The sequence below is a fragment of the Monodelphis domestica genome, chromosome 2 (genome assembly GCF_027887165.1).
Source record: "Monodelphis domestica isolate mMonDom1 chromosome 2, mMonDom1.pri, whole genome shotgun sequence".
In the NCBI taxonomy this organism is placed as follows: Eukaryota; Metazoa; Chordata; class Mammalia; order Didelphimorphia; family Didelphidae; genus Monodelphis; species Monodelphis domestica.
The window spans coordinates 41446155-41471054 of NC_077228.1; positions in this window are offsets into that span (position 1 = coordinate 41446155).

The following is a 24900-nucleotide window of genomic DNA, read 5'->3' on the forward strand; positions in this document are numbered from 1 at the left end:
TAATCTCAATCATCATGTAAATTAGTACAAGGTAGGAAGAGAGATGTTTTGGGATGAAATCATCCTGAAATCTTAGGACCAAAGAACTAGAGTTGAGAAAGGCCTCAAGGGGGATCTCCTGGGGGTTACTCCTCACTGTCATTTCTAGTTTCTACCTTTAACTCTCTCACTTAGAAGTCTTTCCTCCTTTTTGAACAATGATAGATGTATAAACCAGTGGAATTGCTTCTCAGCTCTTGGAGGGGGGAGAGAAGAGAGGTGGGAAAAATCAGGAATCATGTAACCACAGAAAATATTATAAATAAAATAAAAGAAATCTTTCCTCCTTTCAAGTCAACTCAATCAAAATGTTCTGAGTAATCTAAATTATGGGGACCATAGTAAAATAGTTACCCCTCCTCCTCATCCCATTCTGTGATTCTCACTCTGTTCTCAATGAGTTCTGCATCTGGATCACCATCTTTCCTCTAAAACTCCTGCCTTTGTACCAGGGGCATTTTTTTATTAATAGAATTTATCTCCAAGTATCTTATCCTTGCCCTTCCATACCATAGAAGGCATCATCTGGCAAACAGCTATGTATATACAGATTATACTTTTGTGTTTCCATTTCTTAGTTCATTCTCTTCAAATGAACATTCACAAGTTGTTTTTCAGGTATTAATCTGTAGCTGTATATAATGTTCTCTCAGTTGTACTCATCACACTGTCCATTATCTCATGTAGATCTTTCCAATTTTTTTCAATTAATCTACTCATCATTTCTTATAGCACCATAGTATTAGATCACATAAACCACAATTGATTTAGCTCTTCCATTTTTTTCTTGGACATCCCCTCAATTTTCAGGGTTTTTTTGCCACCACAAAGAGAGCTGCTATAAATATTTTGGAACGTATAGGTTCTTTTCCATTTTTTCTGACCTTCATGGGAAACAGACCCAGTTTTAGAATTCTCTGGGTATAATTCCAAATTGTTCTCTCAAAGGTGTGGATCTATTCACAGTTTCACCTACAGTGTATCAGTGACCTCATTTTTCTGCATCCCCCTCAAACATTTATTTTGCCCTTTGGGCATGTTAACAAATTTAATGGGTATAAGATGATACTTCAGAGTTGTTTTGATTTGCATTTCTCTAATCAAAGGAGATTTAGAGCATTTTTTCATATACCTATATATGGCTTTGATTTCTTCATCTGAAAATTGGCCATTACACCAAGGAACTTTAATATTTTCATAGATGCTCCTTCAAATCCCTTCTTCTAGATTCTTTAGTCTTTAATACCATGACTTCTTCCTATATACCACCTTAACCACAAATACTAGATCTCACCTTCACCAACTTACTTGATTAAAAACTCTGACATTCCCCCTCAGTCTAAAATCTATCTTTCCACTTTCTTTCATCTTTACCCTTCTTCTTCCTCATTGAACCCTCAAGTCCCTTACATTTCAGTATTTTCATACTCTGACTTCATTTTCCTGCCTCTCTAATTTCAACCCAATTTCATCTCTATATTGTCTTTTGCTCTAAAATCTCTTGTCCTAGCTCCACTCATCTCTTTTCAAACCTAAGCCCTGAATCATTCCCACCATGTGCCTCCTCTGCTCCTATTCACAAGATACAGAGGGTAGCTTTAGGAAATCTCATAATTATACAAAGTACAGCAAGGTAGTCCCTTTGGTCCTCCTTAAATTGTTTAAGGAGGACTAGCACCTTTTGTTAGTGCTCACCAAGCCCTTTTCAGTGCTACCTATCTAACTTTGGTGTCCATCTCTCATCTAATTATTACTTGTGGTTCTTTTTTTTTTAATAATATTTTATTTGATCATTTCCAAGCATTATTCATTAAAGACAAAGACCATTTTCTTTTCCTCCCCACCACCCCCCATAACCGATGCATGATTCCACTGGGTATCACATGTGTTCTTGATTCGAACCCATTTCCATGTTGTCAATATTTGCATTAGAGTTTCGTTTAGAGTCTCTCCTCTGTCATGTCCCCTCAACCGCTGTAGTCAGGCAATTGCTTTTCCTCAGTGTTTCCATTCCCACAGTTTATCCTCTGCTTGTGGATAGTGATTTTCTCCTAGATCCCTGCAGATTGTTCAGGGACATTACACCGCCACTAATGGAGAAGTCCATTACATTCAATTTTACCACAGTGTATCAGTCTCTGTGTACAATGTTCTCCTGGTTCTGCTCCTCTCGCTCTGCATCACTTCCTGGAGGTTGTTCCAGTCTCCATGGAATTCCTCCACTTTATTATTCCTTTTAGCACAATAGTATTCCATCACCAACATATACCACAATTTGTTCAGCCATTCCCCAATTGAAGGGCATCCCCTCGTTTTCCAATTTTTGGCCACCACAAAGAGCGCAGCTATGAATATTTTTGTACAAGTCTTTTTGTCCATTATCTCTTTGGGGTACAGACCCAGCAGTGCTATGGCTGGGTCAAAGGGTAGACATTCTTTTGTCGCCCTTTGGGCATAGTTCCAAATTGCCCTCCAGAATAGTTGGATCAGTTCACAACTCCACCAGCAATGAATTAATGTCCCTACTTTGCCACAACCCCTCCAGCATTCATTACTTTCCTTTGCTGTCATGTTAGCCAATCTGCTAGGTGTGAGGTGATACCTCAGAGTTGTTTTGATTTGCATCTCTCTGATTATAAGAGATTTAGAACACTTCTTCATGTGCTTATTAATAGTTTTGATTTCTTTATCTGAGAATTGCCTATCCATGTCCCTTGCCCATTTATCAATTGGAGAATGGCTTGATTTTTTGTATAACTCATTTAGCTCTTTATAAATTTGAGTAATTAAACCTTTGTCAGAGGTTTCTATGAAGATTTTATTCCCAATATGTTGTTTCCCTTCTGATTTTAGTTACATTGGTTTTCTTTTTACAGAAACTTTTTAATTTGATGTAGTCAAAATTATTTATTTTACATTTTGGATTCTTTCTATGTCTTGCTTGGTTTTAAAGCCTTTCCCCTCCCAAAGGTCTGACATGTATACTATTCTGTGTTTACCCAATTTACTTATGGTTTCCTTCTTTATGTTTAAGTCATTCACCCATTTTGAATTTATCTTGGTGTAGGGTGTGAGGTGTTGATCTATTCCTAATCTCTCCCATACTGTATTCCAATTTTCCCAGCAGTTTTTATCAAATAGTGGATTTTTGTCCCAAAAGCTGGGATCTTTGGGTTTATCGTATACTGTCTTGCTGAGGTTGCTTTCCCCCAGTCTATTCCACTGATCTTCCTTTCTGTTTCTTAGCCAGTACCAAATTGTTTTGATGACTGCTGCTTTGTAATATAGTTTAGGGTCTGGGACTGCAAGGCCCCCATCATATGTGTTTTTTTTTTCATTATTTCCCTGGATATCCTTGATCTTTTGTTATTCCAAATGAATTTTGTTATGTTTTTTTCTAAATCAGTAAAGAAATATTTTGGGAGTTCAATGGGTATGGCACTAAATAGATAAATAAGTTTGGGTAGGATGGTCATTTTTATTATATTGGCTCGTCCTATCCATGAGCAGTTAATGTTTTTCCAATTGTTCAAGTCTAGTTTTAGTTGTGTGGAGAGTGTTTTGTAGTTGTGTTCATATAGTTCCTGTGTTTGTCTCGGAAGGTAGATTCCTAGGTATTTTATTTTATCTAAGGTGATTTTGAATGGGATTTCTCTTTCTGGTTTTTGCTGCTGAGCTGTGTTGGAGATATATAGAAAAGCTGATGATTTATGTGGGTTTATTTTGTATCGTGTAACTTTGCTAAAGTTGTTGATTATTTCAATTAGCTTTTTGGTTGAATCTCTAGGATTCTTTAAGTAGACCATCATGTCATCTGCAAAGAGTGATAACTTGGTCTCCTCCTTGCCTATTTTGATGCCTTCAATTTCTTTTTCTCCTCTAATTGCTACTGCTAGTGTTTCTAGTACAATGTCAAATAGTAGAGGTGATAATGGGCATCCTTGTTTCACTCCTGATCTTATTGGGAATGCATCTAGTTTATCCCCATTGCAGATGATATTAGCTGTTGGTTTTAGATATATACTGTTTATTATTTTTAGGAATGACCCTTCTATTCCTATGCTTTCTAGTGTTTTTAATAGGAATCGGTGTTGTATTTTATCAAATGCTTTTTCTGCGTCTATTGAGATAATCATGTGGTTCTTGCTGGTTTGCTTCTTGATGTGGTCAATTATGTGGATGGTTTTCCTAATGTTGAACCAGCCCTGCATCCCTGGTATGAATCCTACTTGATCATGGTGAATGATCCTTCTGATCACTTGCTGGAGTCTTTTTGCTAGTATCCTATTTAAGATTTTTGCATCTATATTCATTAGGGAGATTGGTCTATAGTTTTCTTTCTCTATTTTTGACCTACCTGGTTTTGGAATCAGTACCATGTTTGTGTCATAAAAGGAGTTTGGTAGAACTCCCTCTTTGCTTATTATGTCAAATAGTTTGTATAGTATTGGGATTAACTGTTCTCTGAATGTTTGATAGAATTCACTGGTGAATCCATAAGGCCCTGGGGATTTTTTCTTAGGAAGTTCTTTGATGGCTTGTTGGATTTCATTTTCTGATATGGAATTATTTAAGAATTCTATTTCCCCTTCTGTTAGTCTAGGCAGTTTGTATTTTTGTATATATTCATCCATGTCACCTAAGTTGGTGTATTTATTGCCATATAATTGGGCAAAGTAATTTCTAATGATTGCCTTAATTTCCTCTTCATAGGAGGTGCTGGCCCCCTTTTCATCTTTGATGTTGTTAATTGGCTTTTCTTCCTTCCTTTTTTAAATTAGATTGACCAGTACTTTGTCTATTTTGTCTGTTTTTTCAAAGTACCAGCTTTTTGTCTTATTTATTAAATCAATAGTTCTATCACTTTCCATTTTATTAATTCCTCCCTTAATTTTTAGGATTTCTAGTTTGGTTTTCTGCTGGGGGTTTTTAATTTGATCACTTTCGAGTTTTTTTATTTGCATTTCCAATTGATTGATCTCTGCTCTCCCTAGTTTGTTGATATATGCACTCAGGGATATGAATTTACCTCTGATTACTGCTTTGGCTGCATCCCAAAAGGTTTGAAAGGATGTCTCACCATTGTCATTTTCCTCGATGAAATTATTAATTGTTTCTATGATTTCATCTCTAACTAAACGATTTTGGAGTATCATATTGTTTAGTTTCCAATTAGTTTTTGATTTGGTTTTCCATGTACCTTTACTGATCATTATTTTTATTGCCTTGTGATCTGAGAAGGCTGCATTCATTATTTCTGCTTTTTTGCATTTGTGTGCTATGTTTCTGTGACCTAATGTATGGTCAATTTTTGTGAATGTGCCATGTGGTGCTGAGAAGGTGTATTCCTTTTTATCCCTATTTATTTTTCTCCATATGTCTATTAATTCTAATTTTTCTAAGATTTCATTCACTTCTTTCACCTCTTTCTTATTTATATTTTGGTTTGATTTATCTAAATTTGATAATGGTTGGTTTAAGTCTCCCACTAATATGGTTTTACTGCCTATTTCTTCCTTCAATTCTCCTAGTTTCTCCATTAGAAATTTGGGTGCTATATTATTTGGTGCATACATGTTGATTAGTGATAATTCCTTATTATCTAAAGTCCCTTTTAACAAAATATAATTACCTTCCCTATCCCTTTTGATCAGGTCTATTTTTGCTTTGGCTTTATCAGATATCATGATTACCACTCCTGCCTTCTTTCTGTCAGTTGAGGCCCAGAAGGTCTTACTCTATCCTTTAATTCTGACCTTGTGGGTGTCAACCCGCATCATGTGTGTTTCTTGAAGACAACATATGGTAGGGTTTTGGATTCTAATCCATTCTGCTATTCGTCTACGTTTTATGGGTGAGTTCATCCCATTCATGTTCAAAGTTATGACTGTCATTTGTGGACTCCCTGGCATTTTGATATCCTTCCCTGGTTCTAACCTTTTCTTCTTTGGCTCTATCTTTTAGTCCAAAGATTTACTTTAAATTGGTTCCCCTTGTCCCCTCCCTTGATATGTTTCCCTTTTTAGTTCCTCCCTTTTTGTTCCCTCCCCTTCCCCTCTCTCTTTCCCTCCCCTTTTGTTTTCCCTCTCCCCCTCCCCCCCTTGGTTTTCCCTTCTCCCTACCCTTGTTGGGTAAGATAGAATTCAAGATCCCAATGGATCTGGATGTTTTTCCCTCTCAGAGTTGATTTCCCTGAGAGTAAGATTTAAGTAAAAACTCTCTTCCTCTCCTGCTTATAGGAGTTTTGTTCCCCTCCCCTTCCCATGTGAATCTTTGTGTGAGAACGATTATTCTATTTGGTCTTTCTTTTCCCCCTATTTACACATTACATTTTCCCCACATGTTAGTACACCTAGATTGATATAAATGTAGTCCTTATAGAAGAGAGTTTGAGTAGAAGAAGAAGATAACATTTTTCTCCTTTTCCCTTTCCTTCATATTTACCTTTTCAAGTATTCCATGCTCTTTGATTTTCGATATCGAACTTTCCACAGAGCTCTGGTCTTTTCATTGCAAAAAGTTGGAAATCTTCTATTTTGTTGAATGCCCATACTTTCCCTTGGAAGTATATAGTCAGTTTTGCTGGGTAGCTGATTCTTGGTTGGAGACCCAGCTCTCTTGCCTTTCTGAAGATCATGTTCCATGCCTTACAATCATTTAGAGTAGAACTTGCAAGGTCTTGTGTGACCCTGATTGGCATTCCTTTATATCTAAATTGTCTTTTTCTGGCTTCCTGTAGGATTTTTTCTTTTGTTTGATAGCTTTGGAATTTGGCAATTACATTCCTGGGAGTTGTCTTTTGGGGGTTTAGTGTAGAGGGTGTTCTGTGAGCTCTGTCAGTGGCTGTATTTCCCCCTTGTTCTAGACTCTCTGGGCAATTTTCTTTGATTATCTCTTGTATTATAATGTCGAGTTTGCTGTTCATTTCTGGCTTTTCTGGAAGTCCAATTATTCTTAAATTATCTCTTCTCCCTCTGTTTTCCAAATCTGTCACTTTGTCAGTGAGATATTTTATGTTCTCTTCCAATTTCTTGCTATTTTGAATTTGCTTTATTAGTTCTTGCTTTAAAGCCTGGTTTTCTTTTACAATTTGGTCAAACTGGTTTTGTAGATGCGTGAATTTCTTTTGCATTATTTCCCACTTTTCCTCCCAGAAGGCTTCCATCTTTTTGATCATTTCAAATTCAAATTCTTCATGGGTTTGTGGAGAGTTTCCATTTCCTTTGGAAGGTTTCGGAGCATTTGCTTGTGTTTCCTCTTCTATCTCCTCTGTGTTTTGTATTTTTGCTCCATAAAATGTGTCCAAAGTCGCCCCCTTCTTCTTGTTTCTTTTTGAATTTTGGGACTTTTGTGCTTCTGTGGAGTTTGCCATCTCTATCTGAGTGGGGGGGACTAGCTTTTCTCATCTCTGTCTGGCGATCAGAGGTTTTAGCCCTAGGCAGATTGTCCATTCTATGCAGTTGTTGTTCTGTCTTCCCGGGAAGCCAGGAGTTGCTGGTGTGTCCCTGATACTGCCCTCCTCTCCTCGGCACCCTCCTGATGCTTCTCCATTGCCTTACTTCCACGGTCTAATCCTAGCTTGGCCCTTGTTCCTGTGCCTTAGCCGGCCAGCTCCTGCACTCTGTGGGGGGGAGGGTCTGCGTCTTCCTGGAGCTCAGAGGGCTCCTAATGAGATTAGCTTTCCCTGGGTTGAATTTAGTATGCTTTGAGGCAGGGACTTTTTTTGTGAGACTCTGATGGAAGGATCCAGCCAGGGGATTACGTGCTCCCCCATCTCTTTCTGTTTCCCTGCTGTCTGGGTGCCCCCTCGACTGGGTTAGGTTGTTTTCAGGATGTGGCCTTAAGAATAGCTGGCTCCCGAGGCCCTTTTGCCAGCCCTGAGGGTTGCTGTTGTTTCAGAAGACCCTGCTCCCTGAGGGGGAGGGGCCGCAGCTTCCTGGAGCTCCGAAGGTTCCTCCCAGGGGATTACGTGCTCCCCCATCCCTCTCTGTTTCCCTGCTGTCTGGGTGCCCCCTCAACTGGGTTAGGTTGTTTTCAGGATGTGGCCTTCAGAGTAGCAGGCCGTGGGGTTCTGAGGTTACCTCTGCTGCCTCGGACTTGGACTCGGCACTCTGGGTTGGGGGGGATGGGTCCTAGGACCTTCCTTCTGCCTACCCCTTAGGTCCGAGTAGTCTCGGGTTCTGGCTTTTGGGGGGGGGATGTACCTTTTGATCCAGGTCCAGGTCCAGGAGGAGGACTCCCGGGGTCTATGCTGTTGATCGTTTTGAATTTCGGTGCCCTAGGAGCATTTGGTTTGAGATCGGTAAGGAAGGGTTTCAGGCGATCTGGACTTTAGTTTTCTCTAAGCCTCCATCTTGACCGGAAGTCTACTTGTGGTTCTAAAAAGACACATCACTCTAAAACTGTCTTGGCAAGTGAGTCAAACCAGGTTGAGAGTAACTGACAGACTTCAGATTCATCAATGACAGTGGGCTACCCCCCTAAGCAGGTGAGGACTTCTCCCTCTGGAATGGGCAGATGAAAACAATTTGTTCCAGTGCCCATGTGGCAGCAGTATCAGGTGCTATGGTATGCTTAGAGTTTGGTCAAACATCAAAGATGCCAAGGTTATTCACTGCATCCTGGGCCATCATCAGTCATCCTGAATTTTGTCTTGCCACTGGACTTTAATGAATAGAAGACAGTGAGGCTAGTGACCTTATGCATCTCAGTTTCACTTAAATCCAATTCAAGCACAGCACTTTACTGGTTCTCTTAGAAGACAAAGGATGAATAATAATAACAAATACCCAAAGAAGTTATTTTAAAACTCTTCCTTCTCTAATCTCTCATACCTGACCCCTAAGCCCTCAGTTGAAGATCTTGCCTTTTACTTTACAGAAAATATTATTTTATGTGAGTACCATCTTCTCCCATTCTGTTTATTTTAGAACCCTTTGCCACAATCTTCTGCTCTTTCCTCTTTTTTCTTAGTATCTGACAGAGGAAGCTTTTCTTCTTGCCCAGGATAATCTCTGTCTGTACATTTGATCCCATGCCCTCTCCTCTTCTCCAGATCATTCCTTCTCTCCCTCCAATCTTCAATCTCTCCACATCAGCTTATTTCTTCCCTGTTGCTTTTAGTTGTTAACTTTTGCCTTAGAATCAATATGGAGGACAGAGTCAAGATGGGCATTTAGAATCAGCAAAAGTCCAGAGGTCTGTGAAAAACCTTCCACACCAATCAAAAACAATGTACTTCAAAGGGACAGTAAAACAAATCTAACAATTCAAGGGAGCCAGTGGACCTTCCTGCTCAATTCAACTTAAAAGGTACTCAAAAAAGCCTGAATTCTCAGGTTTAAGGAAAAGGAAAAAGGAAGGTCACAAGATCAGTCCCCCACCTACTGTGCTGAGTCTCCAGCTCTCCCTTGAATCTCAGGGAGAGGCCTCCAGCCCAGAGGGAATGTCTTGCTGACACAGCTGTGCTAGGCTCAGGTCTCTAACCACAGCTGGCTGGGAGGCAGGTGGAGGAGAGGCACACAGGGGAGAGTAGCCTAGTCACAGTCACTACTCTACATTTTGGGCCTCTCCTTCTAGAGGTTTTAGTCCCAGGACACATCCAGTTCCATATATCAGCTCTTCCCTCCCTTAATCTAGTCTATCAATAAGGCAGATAAGGAGCCTTCAGAGGGCAGGGAAGTTCAATCTCTACACCCTTCCTATGTTGAGGGACTGTGCTGACAGCCCCCATAAGAATCCTGCTGACTCATATCCCGGGTGAAAGCTACAACTGCAGTAGAATACCTTGATAATAGAACAGGAAGCCCAGCTCTCTTCAGTCTCCACATGTTCACCTACACCTATAGCTTCTACTGCCAGCTAGGGAAGACTTGATCTCAGGGTTCATTAATACTTCATCAGTCTAATCTAGTCAATCAGCAGAGCAAAGAAGAAGCCCCTTCAGGGCAGAATAACCCAAACCTACAGTTCCAGAAAATAATGAGAAGAGCAAGATTACAGCCAATGATAGGGGGTAAAGAAGGAAAAAATATATGAGCAAACAACTGAAAAAGAAAATAAGAAATTACAATTGACATCTTTGCAGGTGATGAACAAAGAGCAAATGGAACAGAGGAGGATCAGAGAACACCAAAACAACAACAATAACAACATAGAAACTGTAGCAAATTGGACTCAGACTTTGGAAGAACTAAAAACACAATTCAAAATATGATTAAGAGAGGCTGAAGACAATTGGGGGGGGGGACCTTAAAAAGCAAAATGAGTCATCTGGAAACAGAGACACATGAACTAAAAAAAGAAAACAGTATCTTGAAAGCCAGAATTGACCAGCTTGAAAATGAGGCAAAGAAAGTGAGATGACCTACAAAGAAAAACAGACCAGAAGGAGAAGGATAACCAAAAAGCCAGGGATGAAATTCAGTCTTTAAAAATTAAAATCCAACAACTAGAAGCAAATGACTTCATAAGGCAGCAAGAGTCTATAAAACAAAATAAAAAGAATGAAAAAATTGAGGAAAATAGGAAACATCTCATTGACAAAATAACAGACCTTGAAAATAGATTTAGAAGAGACAATTTAAGAATTATTACCTGGAAAATCATGACAAAAGAAAAAGTCTGGACATCATTCTATACGAAATTATTCAAGAAAACTGCCTCAACATTCTTGAAAAAGAGAGAAGAGTTGAGATTGAAAGAATCCACAGATCACCTTCTGCATTTAATCCCCAATCGACTACACCCAAGAATGTTATAGCCAAATTCAAAAATTACCAGACCAAGGAAAAGTTACTACAAATTTCTAAGAAGAAACCATTCACATATCATGGAACTACAGTTAGGATAACACTGGACCTGGCTGCATCCACACTGAAGGACCAGAAGGCGTGGGATATGATATTCCAGAAAGCAAAAGAACTGAGGCTACAACCAAGAATTAACTTCCCAGCAAAATTGACCAAATTCTTACAGGGTAAAGTATGGTTATTTAATAAAATAGAAGACTTCCAAGCATTTCTAAAGACAAGACATGACTTAAACATTTTGATGCCCAAACAGGAAACTCAAGAGAATCATCAAAGGGTAATTAAGAAAGGGGAAAAAATTTAAGGGACCAATAAGTTCAAATGATTTATATTCCTATAAGAAAAGATGATATTCCTAACTCTTAAAAATCATTAACTGCCTCTAACAAAGAATAAAATAAGTTCAGCAAAACCAATCCACACAGCTAAATCTGACAATATATTAATGTTCTACACCCATACTTCCTCACCTATACAAAGTAAGGAAGAAGGTACGTATTTTAATTAGGGCTAGTTTAGCTATAATTAGCTATCTTTCACATTGTTATTATTGTCCTTTGTTCTCCTTCTGTTGTTAACATCATTGTATGTAACATTTTTCTGGTCCTCTTTATCTAACTTTGCACGAGCTGATTGATAAGCATTTCTTATTTGGTTACTAAAATGTATTTTTTTTTAAATCAATATGAAGTATTGCTTCCAAGGTAGAGGAGTGGTAAGGGCTGGGCAAACTGGGTAAGTGATTTGCCCAGGGTCACACAGTTAGGAAGTGTTTATTGCTTTTAGAGAAGACTCTATTGTTTTTTAAATATCTTCATATCCCTCATTCCATTAAAAAAATTCACATCCCTTTAAGTAATAGCTCCACTATCTCTCTTTACCTAAAGAAAAAATATGTCTATATTATCATCAGTTTTATGTATACATCTACATATATATATGAATGTCTGTGTGTGTGTGTGTGTGTGTGTGTATATATATATATATATATATATATATATATATATATCCTCCATTAGATCTCCATTATCCTTCAGATCAGGGACTATCTTTTGCCTTTCTTTATATTTCTAGCACTTAGCACAGGGTAGCACTTAATAGATGGTTATTGACTTGACTGGGTGGTATAGTGGATAGAGTGCTGGACTTGGAGTGAAGAAGAAATGAGTTCAAGCATTGGTTGTGTGACCTTGAGCAAATCATTCAATCTGCTTGCCTCAGTTTCCTCATCTGTAAAACAGGGATGACAATCGAATCTATCTCCCACTGTCATGATCATCCCATTGTCATGATGAATTAAAGTTAATTAATTGATTGTATCAGCTTCATCTTTCCACAATGGAATTTTCAGCACTTTGTTCTCACGCTCTTAGCTACATTGCCCTTTACTTGTCTAGGTACTAGATCCTTTAGGTTACACTCCAATTAAGGTGAAAGACCATAGAAGCAGAGTTTCAACATGCTACCAACACTCCAGTCTCAAGCATCCCTCAGACTCCTCTGAGCATCCTGGGTACAATGGAATAAGAGTCAAACTTGGTAATGCTCCATTGGAGAGCATATTCATCTTCTCTCTGGTCAGGTGGGCCATTCCCCAGAACCATTCACTGAGAAGGCTGGACTATAATGTGGCCCTGATAGAGATCTATGGGGACAAAAATGGAGCTAATAAATTTACCAGAATAAGGACACTTAACTCTCGCCCATGGCATTCCAATGTTGACTGACATCCCCAGAGCCCTGGTCAGCATTTGAAACTTTGTCAGTCTGAAAAGTGAATGAAATGGAGGTCTCCAGGATACTCCCCAAACCTTCTATTAATGTTTGTTCTATAGTGCTGGGACCTTTATCCCTGTCCAATTTTTCTTCCCTTACCTTAAATTTATAAGGCCCTATAGGGCAGGGACCAGGGCTGTTTAGTTCACTTTGCAGAGTCCCTGCCCTACACCATATGCATATTGATGCTTTCCAGCTGACCTTCTGGAATATAGTGTCTTTGATTAGAACAGTGGGAAATGCTTTGGCCATAATTCACCGATTTCCTGATGAATTAGGGAGTTGGCAAATGATATTATTCATCTTTCAAAAAGGAAAAAGATGGAGCATCAGAGAGATAAAGTGGCATTATGAAAGGCAGTAATGTTGCTAATGAAGACAGCATGATAGGAGATAAAACCTGGCCTCGATGATAAGATGACCTGCGTTCAAATCCTCCATCTGACATAAACTGGATAGGTGATCCTGGGCAAATCACTTAACTTCTAAATGTCCCAAGCAACTTGATAACAAGTGGACCCTTAAACACACACACATACACAGATATATTTTTCAAAATAACTGACTTCCTTTATATTTCTATATATGTTATTTTATTCATTTATAACCAGTATTATTTTTTAATTTTATTTATTTATTTTCTAAGATATTTTCCCATGTTTACATGATTCATTTTCTTTCCCTTCCCTCTTCCTTCCCCCCTCCAAGAGGCAACAAGCAATTCCATTGGGTTGTACAAATGTTGTCACTTGATACTTTATAAACAATATTCTTAAAGGGGGTCCAAAGGCTTCACCAGTTTACCAAAAAGTATCCAGGATCCCAAAACGGTTAAGAGCCCCTGTTCCAAGGCAGTAAGTTGTCTAACACTTGCTGCTCTGAACTGGGAGAAAATAGCCTTACTGGAAGCTTTAGACACTGACAATCACAGATAATCACAGATGTTACCCTAATGATAATGTTGTTGATGGTGATGATGACGACGACCAATTACTATAATAAATGCTGATGGTGATTAGAGATGATACTTACTTAAGCACTTTAAAGCTTACACAAAGCTTTATAAGCTTACAAGGATTGTCTCATTTGTATCTCACAATAATCCTACGAAGTATTATAGGTGTTATTTGCCCCATTTTACTGCTTACAAAGTTGAGGTTCAGATTGGCAAAGTGATTTGTCCCTGGTCACACTGCTTATAAATGATAAGGAAAAATTTGATTCAAGAGTCTCCAGATTCCAAATTCCATGCTCTTAAGTCAGTGTAAAGATTTTGAAATGGAAGAGATCCCATTTGGGCCCCTCATGAGAATGGAGAGAAGCTTCAGAGCTATTGCCAAGCTACTTTTTGGTTAGAATTTAACCACTGTTTCTCTAACAAAGACTAGTTTTAGATTTCCCTAACAGAAAGCCTTCAGTTTTGTCCTCTTCTAATGAACTAAAAAAAACCCAGTCTATTTGCCAACACATTTGGCATTTTTATACTGATAAAATGAATTTTCATTACACAGCCTGAGCAATTGCATTAATGAAGAATGAATGAGAGCACCAATTGATGGGACGTAATGGCCACTGGGTCAGCTCTTCTATGAGATACTCTGGGTCTTTGGTTAAATTTACTGCTATGTGCCAATCCTTTTATTCTTCTTTTAGGGATCTCTGTCACATTTCATAGGACCACACAACCACAAAGTTGGAAGGGACCTCAGAATAATGAGGCCAAAGTCAAAGAGAAATAGAAACCATTAAAGAATCTCTTTGGGCCAAATGGTGGCTTAGTTTAAAAATGTAATCTTTGTTTTATTATATTTTATTAAATGTTATACAAATATAAATTTTAAATTTATTAAATAAAATCCACAAGATGATATAGGAAACTGTGGATATTAAAATACAGTTGTCAAAATATTTTTTACCACAAGTTCATGGATCCAGTCTATTCTCTAGGCTAGATCACATTAAGTTCCATATCAGTCAACAACACAGAAAGGGAAAAGACTAGGGTGTGGATTTGGAGCTGGAAGGGGCTTCCTTTTGACATCATTTGATAGACTCTCTGGTGAACTAGTGATTAGACTTGCCCCATAAAGCTACAGAGGAAAGAACAAGGACAAATGGAGCTAAAGTTGAAGGGAGATATATTGTTTAAAGTCAGTTTAAACAAAAGAGAGGGAGGAGAATCCCATTAAAAAACTGAACCTTCTAAAAGGAACTGGCCTGCCTCAGGAGATGGGTGTTTACCCCATGAGAATTTTTCCATCAAAGGTTAGATGATCACTGGTCAATTACATTGTGTCACGGACTCTTGGCCAGGCACAGATTAGCCTGGATGCCATCTGAGCTTTTCTCATACTCTCTGATTCTGTGATTGCACATTTCTACAATCCCTTCTACCTCAAAATCTTATGAGCCTATAATTTCCATATGTATGTATATTTTCATATATTTCACTGTATCCCTCAATGCATAGGCAAAATTATCTGTCGAGCTAAATTTCTCAAAGTCAGATCTGATCTTTTCATTGTTTTGCATTACCTACAGAGAGATGTATTCCTGGTCTGGTTCTTGTTTATGCTGATTGTCATAATCACAGTGGACCACATAGCCTATGAGCATAAGGCAAGGGGGAAATAGACTATTTCTTTTATAGACAAAGAATGAAAGGTAGACTAGAAAGGCTCTTGTCTCTTACCCAACACTAGCATTACTCTGTTCCTGACTTGCCTATAACAGTCAGCAAGGTGGAGGACCACCTCCACCACCATACTTTAGAGTGACTTTTCAATTTAACACAGAAATTCTCCAGGCAATTCTCTCAATAGCTGTGTATATTGGAATACCCTAGCCTTTAAGGAGTTCAAGCTTTGGGTGGCCCAAAGAGCAATGAAGTACATGATACGTCCAGGTGTCAGAGTGGACCGAATTCACATCATTTCCTGCTCACTCTCTGATCAGCTCTACCTCCACATCACCTGCTTTGCTCACTTAAAGGATGACTCTGATCTGAGGTACCCTGACATGAGTACCTTCCTTCCATACTCCCACCTCAACATTTCTTCCTCTCCCTTCTGTGATCTAGCTTCTCTGAAAGCCTTTAATGAAGATACTTTTTTTTTGAATGAAGGTACTGTCTTTTATTTTTGTATTCAAAGCACTGAATGAAATGTCTGGCACATATTAAGTGCTGTCTACCTATAACTTGGATTAGAATAAGGAAGACCTGAGTTTGAATTCTGATTTAGACATTTACTGGGTGTGCAAATGTGCCAAAGCCACTAGCCTCCATTTTTGTATCTATATAATGGGGATAATAATAGTACCTATATCTTACAGTGTTGTTTTGAGGATCAAAATGTATGTATGTATACAGTAGTGGGAGATTTTAGTAGTAAGGCAAATAAGATTAAAAAATAGTTTTGCAAGATTTGCCTTACTTCTAAAATCTACCACTACAAAACACACAACTTGCATATACATACACATGCATGGGTATGCATATGCACATAGAGACAGGCACATATTGCCTAAAGTATGAATGTATGTGTACATACATGTATTTTGTGGCTAATAAACTTCAAAGCACTATATAAATGAGAGCTGCACTTTGATAGTGCTATATTGTATATAGTGACCAATGCTGAAGAAGTACCATCAAAGACACTGTAGAGAAAATGTATGATTGTAAAAGGAACCAGATTGGTCAGGTACAAGAGCAATGGTACCAGATTGGATTTCTCACTTATCCCAATGATGCCTGCAAAATTATGAAAGATGGCACATAAGGTGACATGGTGGTACTTATCTGCGATCCCTGCAGCTCAAGAGATGGAAATTGATGGCTCACTTGAGCTCAGGAGTTCTGAGCTTTAGCAGGGCAGGGAATTTTACACAAAGTTCACTATGATGAGTCTCTGAGATCAGAGTTGGGATGGGGAGGAAGGGAAGGGCCAACCAAGGTACCTAAGGAGAAGCAAAGCAGGTCAGATAGGAAATGGAACAAGTCAAAGCTGTGGCAGTCAACAGAAGAATTAGCCTATAAGTAGCTGTTATACTTCCATGCCTGCTAACATAGAGAGGTGAAAGAAGGAAAAGAAAGGGAAAAAAGAAGGAAGGAAAAAAGACTAAAAAGTTAGAGGAAGGAAGTCCTAGAGGTAGATGCTTCATAAACTATTCATGAAAAGACAGGAGATGAGAAGACATAGAGAATGTCCACAATCTTGATATAGTGGATCCATTGAAGTATGAGTGTGAAACTGGTGGCAGCAAGAAGCATTAAATAAAATTAAATTTTGGCTTTCTATTTGTAAAATTCCATATAAATGAATGAAATAATTACTGATTAAACATTTACTTTGGGTGTATGGGTATGTTTTATATATATATATATATATATATATGTTTGTGTGCATATAAATATAATATGCATGTGGGTAGACACACACACACACACACACACACACACACACACACACACATACCCCAAGCAAGGAACTTGGAATGCAATTACAAAAAAGAAGACAGTTTCTGCCTTTAGAAACATGTATTCTTTTTAAAAAATTAAACAATTTATTTCTGTTAAATTTTAAATTCTGAGCTGTATCCCTCCCTTCTTCCTTCCTAACTCTGTACTAGAGAAGGCCATCATTTGACACAGATGCTTATGTAAAGTCAAACAATGCATACTTTTATTTATTATTTCATTCACTGGAGGCACATAGCATCTTCCCGACACTTTGGAACAGCACATAATCTAAAATTCAGCATTTAAAAGTCTCCTTTGCAACATTTATCCAGGTCATTCCCACTCACCTTAGGTGTCCCTCAAGTATCTCTTCTCTGCTATCTTCATTTCTTCCTCTATACTACTTTGTCCAATGATCTTAGCAACTCTATAGGTTCAATTCTTATCTCTATGGAGATGACTCCTATATCTACATATCCAGCTTTGTTTTTGTTTCTTAAGTTCCAAGGCCACATCAAGAACTATATTTTGACCATTTTGAAATGGATATCTTATAGACACCTCGATTTCACCGTGTCCAAATTATCTCATTATCTTTCGCCAAAATATTCATTACTCTCCAATTTTTCTATTACTGTCAAAATAATGCTCCCAGTCACCCAGGTTAGCAACTTTGAAACCATCTTCAACTCTTCATTCAAACTCGCCCAACTTATCTAATATGTAATCAAATTTCACTTTTTTTTAACCTCCACAACATCTCCAGTACATGTCCCATTTTCTACATTTACACAACCACAAGCCTTATATAGATTCTCCATTATTCCCCTAAATTTTTGGAATAATTCTCTTGCTCGTCTTCCTGAATCAAATCTCTCTTTTCTTCAACATTTCAATCAGCCTCCTGAGTGATTTTCTGAAAGCTGAAATTTGACTATTTTATCAATGCTTCCTCTCCCATCTCCCCACTACTCCACTGATTCTCTTGGTATTTAAAGTCCTATCCCTACCCTACTTGCTATTTCTCACACACAAAACTCCACCTCCCAACTCTACATTCTATTGCCTGTTCCCTATGCCAGGAATGTTCTCTCCCTTCACCCCAGCTCTTAAATCTCCTGCTTCCTTCATGATTCTACTCAAATCCCTCTCTCTAAAAGAAGTATTCCCCTGATTCCCCACCTCTTTCCTTCCTCCCCCTTTCCAGATCCTTCTCACTAGGATTATTCCCTCTTCATTTTATATACATATAATACATCAATATGTACATATAGTTATTCCTATGTTTTCTTTCTTGTTAGAATGTGAGTACTTGTAAGACAAGATATGGCTTTTTCTTTTCTTTTTATCATCAGATTTTAGCACAGTGACTGGAATCCAGGAAATACCTAATATAGGTTTATTGACTGACTGGATGAATTAATCCATCAATAATGATTTATTAAGCACCTACTATGTGTGAGGCACTTTGATGCTGGGGATACAAATGAAATCATTGACACAATCTCTACTCATACAGCACTCAAATGTTATCATCCATCCATTCAACAGACAAGTTGTTAAACATATACTATTCAAGACAGTGTTTGGTCCTGGGGATATAAAGAGAAGAATAAATCATACCCACTCCTCAGAGGGTTTACATTCTCTGACATCATCTCCTGTATGCTCCCATAGGATTAGTCTCTCCTAATTTTTCCAGTTGTTGCTTTTCTGAAAATACTTGATAGCACTTTGTATACATTTTGTACTTATTTACAGATGTACGTGTCCTATCCCCAGCAAGCAGAATGTAAACTTCTTGAGTGTAGGATCCATTTCATTTTTGGCTTAATAGCAATAGGATCATTGGACTAGAGATTGCAGGTAAGAAGGCACCTTAGAAGTCATTGAGTTCAAACCCTTCCTTTTACAGATGAGGAAACTGAGACACATAGGGGTTAAGGGACTGGTCAAGATCACACTTTTATACAGTGCTTTGCTTGTCATGTGTGTTTAATGAATATTGATCTGTTGGAATTAAATACCCTCCCTCATCAGACTTCTTGGCAAGTGAATTACTCTAGTGTCTGCAACACCAAATATCTAATATCCTGGCAACTGTCCACTAACACAATGGGTCTGTCCATAATATGGTCCAAAACTTTACTACTGGATGGAGGTCTAGTTTAGTCAAGAGAGGAGATTAAAAAAAAACAGCTCTGCTTCCTTTCCTGGCACAAGTAAATATAGAATCTGTTAAAATAGTGCTGAAGATTCCATCAATCTTGAGCCACGTGAAGGCTTCCCACCTTTTCTTAAACCTAGTAATTAACTTTTGTCAAGCTTCGTAAAAATGTTAACAGGGTCCTGCCGCTCTCCCTGTGTAAGGCAATGTTATTACTTTTTAAATACAAGACAGCAGTTTTCTCTGGTGGAAAATGCATTTGCCCTCACAGCCTAAAATGTTAAGCCACCAAAAACATCTTCGTAAAAGAGCTCCGGCTCCAGACTGAAGTGTGTGGTTTATGGATTTAACTTCTCTTTGGAAATAAAAGATGACTTCCAAAGGAATGACACGAGTACTGAGCTGGTGTAATCTCCTCTTGCAATGATTCCTCTTTGATTGATGTGCCATTAATACTTTAATTGGCAACAGGTGCAGCTGATTGTTGGTGCCTAAGCTGAAAAATCTGAAATTGAACATAAGGCCCTGATAAATTAATAAACTCCTCTGCTCCAAACAGTTGTTGCTGGGAACTAACTTTCCATAGAGCTCTGCTCCATCAAGCACACTGAATTCTTTATGTTAAAAAGCAAAGTGTTACTTAATGATAAATTAAAATTACACAAACAGGCAAAGATGGAATATAATAACAGCTTGCCCCCCCCTTTTCCCAGGGAAAAAGGAAATTGCTGGAAGGAGCAGAAGAATTTGATTTATGAAATAAATTGGTTCCCTTTTGTGGACCAAAGTGTTTTGTCTCTAGATTCCATATCGTGTTATTAAAATAATTTTCTGTTATTTAATATAAGTGGGGGGATGGGTGAATAAAGGGTTTTTACATAAAGTTCTTCTTCCCCCTGAGGTAAAAATTAATATTGAATAGAAACTTGGAAGAAATCCTAAAGGTTCTATAAAATACCTTAAAACAATGCTTTATTTTGTTTTGTTTTAACCCTGTAAGTATTAGAACCACTTGTAATTCCTTTTCTATCAGAATTTGGCTATGGAAAGGCAATGATTTCAGATCACTCTCTTTAACCATCTAGTTTGGACATCACAAGTAAATTCTAAAATGAATTTGTTGTAAATTAGATTGCAAATAATTTGGAGATTGAAGAGAAGAAACTTGATGCACTAGCTTTGAAGTCATGGAATTGGGTCTAAATCCTGCCTCTGACACTTAGATGTATGAGCCTTGATGAATCCCAGTCTTCCAGATGCTCAGAATCTGAGATTTGGATATTGACTCAGAATTAGATGAACAGGAATGATGTATAAAATAAAGACAATCATACATGAAGTGCTTACTCATAGGGTTGTTATGAACAAAGTACTCTACAAACCTCATTGTTATTTGTCCTCTGTTTTTCTAAGAGGACTAATGGCATCACAGAGTGATTTCTTGACTTGTATGTGAGTTGGATTTAAGTTAAGAGTTGCAAAATGTCTTCATCCTCACTCTCTCTTCCAGAGTCATCAAAGTCCAATGATTAGACAAAAGTCAAAACAACTAGCAGTGGTCTGGGATGCAATGGTTGACCCTGCCTTCTTTGGTCTCTAAGCTCCATGGGTTCCATCACACATGCTTCAGTTACCTTTACAGCTTTTAGAATAAATTGTTCTCATCTGCCCATTGTATTGGGGGAATTCCGTCTTCACATGCTAGGGCAGATACCTCCTTAACTTACAGACAACTATCAGTTATCTTCAACCTAGTTTAGCCACACTGATTTTTCATTAAGTGAGACTGAAATCTTTTCCCCACAAATCCCATCCATTGATCCTCGTTCTACCCTTTGGGACCAACCAGAACAGCTAAGCTACTCCTCCTTCCAAAAGAAAGCCCTTTAAATTTTTTAAAGAGACAATTATCATCAGCTCCTCCCATACAAGCTCCTAAGCTTTCTCTTCCTGATTTAGAAAGGCAAATCGTTACCTCTCTATAACCAACTAAAATAAAGAAAACCCTTCAAGACCACTGAAAAACAATTGAAATATTAAGTCTGGTTAGATAATGTGGAGTAAACAAAGTCAGGTCTAAGCGGGATCGTGTCCTTCTGCTTCTAAAGTTTGGCAGTTTCTGAATGTTTTATGGGCACCTTCAAGTGGGTTTGTTGATCTATGAATTTGTCTTTTCATAAGTCAGAGAGAACCTAGTATTTGCGTTACTAATAGTTTTCTTTCAATGTGTGTTGACATTCCAATTGCTTTCAAATATCCTTAAATGGTTTTCCACATTTGGGAGGTCCTTTGGCCATTTGCAAAGAGATGGGTTTATTTGCAAGTGAGCCCATTTCCATGCATGATCTATCTGGCATTCAGATTAGCTTAGATTTTGGATAATGAATGAAAAAGAATTTATTATGCACTTCCCAAGTCTTGGGTATTGTGTTGATCATTGATGATATGAATATAAGCAAGCAAAACTGCCCTAGACATCAAAGAGATTCTAATTCAAACAGGACTATTTATAGGAGGCCTATGGCCAAGGTCTTCTGGATGGAAAAGCCATAAAGATGGTGATTGGAGTCATAAAGCAAGTAATTCACACATTGTTTTTGGGGAAAGTGTCACTGGGGACAGCTAGGTGGCTCAGTGGATAGAGAGCTACGACCAGAGATAGGAGGTCTGGAATTTCAAATATGGCCTTAGACACTTTTTACTTTGTGATCTTGAGCAAGTCACAACCCCAGTTGCCTAGCTCTTACCACTCTTCTGCCTGGGAACTAATACTTAGTATGACTTCTAAAACAGAAGGTAAAAGTAAAACAAAAAATAGTAAGGAAAAAAAAGGAATGAAAAAAGGAAAGAAAAATAGGAAAAAGTGACATTTGTTCAATAACCTTTCCCAGAGCTAGAGGTAGAAATCTGATGTAAATGGAAAGATACACAATATCAATTCAAATTTCTATGGCTCTGTGACTGACTCTTTAGTACAGGGGAAATGACTATATCACTTACTTCATTGGGATGGGGATCCTTAGGTAAGGAAATTCCTTTACCAATGTAGGGTGGCAGCTTTTCTGCATCTCACATTACAGAGTTGCCTAGACCATTGAGAGAGTAAATGATTTACCCAGGTCCCAAAGCTAGTATGTATCAGAGGTAGGATTTGAATCCACGTCTCCCTGATTCCAAGGCCACCTGACAGCTAGACAGCACAAGGCAAATAGGTGGTGAGTAGATACAGTATCATGCTTGGAATCAGGATGGCTCATCTTTCTGAGTTCAAATCTAGCCTCAGACACTCCCAATTGTATTACCCAAAGCAAGTCACTTAACCCTGTTGGTCTCAGTTTCCTCCTGTGTAAAATAATCTGGAACAGGAAATGGCAAACCACTGTAGTATTTTGGCCAAGAAAACCGTAAATGAGGCTACAAGGAATTGGAAATACTTGGAAGGGCTCTAACAACTACATACTGACTCTAAGGCCACATACTTACTACCTATTCTTACAGAAGCCCTTTCTTCCTAGAGGCAGCTAGCTGGATAATGTCCTGGGCTAGGAGTCAAGAAGACATGAATTCAAATTTGTCCTTAGCTACTTACTAGCCATGTGACCCTGGACTGGGCAAGGTGCTTAGCCTCTGTTTGCCTCAGTTTTCCTACCTGTAAAATTGGGGGAAAACACCCCCTCCCTTCCTCACAATGTTGTTGTAAGCATCAACTAAAATGATGATTATAAAACATGCTCAGAACATAGCTTAGCATCTAATAGTCTCTCAATGTTTATCCTCCTCCTTTTCACTCTTCCTATAGAATAGACATTTAAATATTTCTTAAATTTATTAATGGGAAATAGAGTTATTCAAAAGCAGAGATTATTGGCTTAATCACTACGGACCTCAGATTACTTAGTTGTGATGACTTCTGTGGCCAAAAATGGGGGGCTGGCATCAGATGGTTTCCTTTCTCTGTCTCATGAGTCTTCCTTTCCCCCCCCCAAGTCCTTCTGTTGATCCTTCTGATCAGAATACTGGAGCTGAGCTGAGCTGAGCTGAGCTGATCCAACTGATGACAAAAGCTATGGGGAGTTAAGACAAATTGGAGATCCTTTGCAAGGATCAGTATGGAAATTCAGACAGAGAGGGGATATTCCCAGAGCTGGCTTGGGTCCTCTTCTCTTCTCCATTTTACTATTTCACTTAGCAATTTCATCGGCTCTCATGGATTCAGTTATGATATCTGTACAAATTATTCTCAGATCTCTATATCTAGCTTGACTCTTATCTCTCCTGACCTTTGGTCTTATATCTATAACTAATTATTAGATATCTCACACTGGATGTCCCCTAGATATCTTAAACTCATCATCTCCCAAACTAGTCATTCTCCAAAATCTTCCAGACTTCCTAAGATCCCTATAACTGTTGAGGATACCTCTGTCCTTCCAATCACCCAGACTAGCAATCAAGGTGTCATCTTTGACTCTTTGTTTTCTCTCTCACCCATCATAGCCAATGTATTGCTAAATCTTAAGTATTCTACCCTCATATCTTCTCTTCTATGACACTGTTACCATCCTGATATTGACCTTTGTTGTCTCACTCAGAGATTTAAAAAATAAAATAAAACACCTTACTTGCTCTCTTAGAATAGATAATGAATATTGGTTCTAAGGCAGAAAGAAGAGTGGTAAGGCTAGGCAATGGCTTATAAGTGACTTGCCCAGAGTCACACAGCTAGAAAGTATCAGACACCAGATTTGAACCCAGGACCTCCTATCTCTAGTCCTGGCTATCAATCCACTGAGCCATCTAACTGTCCCCCTCACTCTTAAACTATAGCAAAACCTGCAGCTTGGTCTCCCTAACTCATCTTTCAGTAGTCCAGTGTTATCTCAACTCAACAGCCAAAATAATATTCTGAAAGTATTGGTTTGAGCCTGTCACCTCTTCTTCAATCAACTCTAGTGGCTCCTTATTATTGCCATGATCATTATCTCTTCTGTTTGGTTTTTGGATCCCTCCACAAACTGACCCCTTCCTATCTTGCTAATCTTACAACTTCTCTTCATACTCTACAATCCAGTGGCACTGACTGACTTTCTTGCTGTTACTTAAATAAGACACTCTGTCTCCCAAATAAGTCCATTTTCACTGCCTATTTCCTTTGACTGAAATCCTCTTTCTTCTCATTGCTGCCTCCCAGCTTCCTTCATGTTTCAGCTAAAATCCCATTTTCTGTAAGAAGACTTTCCCACTCTCCTTTAATCGTAGTATTGTCCTTCTAAGATGATCTACAATTTATTCTATCTACATTTTGTTTGTGCATAGTGGCTTGCATGTTTTTTCTCCATTTTGATTGTAAGGTCTTTGAATACAGTTATATTTTGCCTTTTTTGTATATCCAAAACTTAGAACAATGCCTGACACATAGAAGATGCCCCAAAATGTTTGATAACTTAATAGAGAGTCCTAAAGTGGAAAAAATTATCTGGGGGTGTTGGTATGGCTGAGTCATTGAACACTATGATGGGCAAAGAAGTGATGTTGAGGATGACCCAAGAGTAACTCATAAGCGTTTGCCAGACGTGAGTAATTTCCAAAACATTACAACTGAGAAAATATTCTGGAGAGCCAGCATAAAGGAAATGACTAGAAAG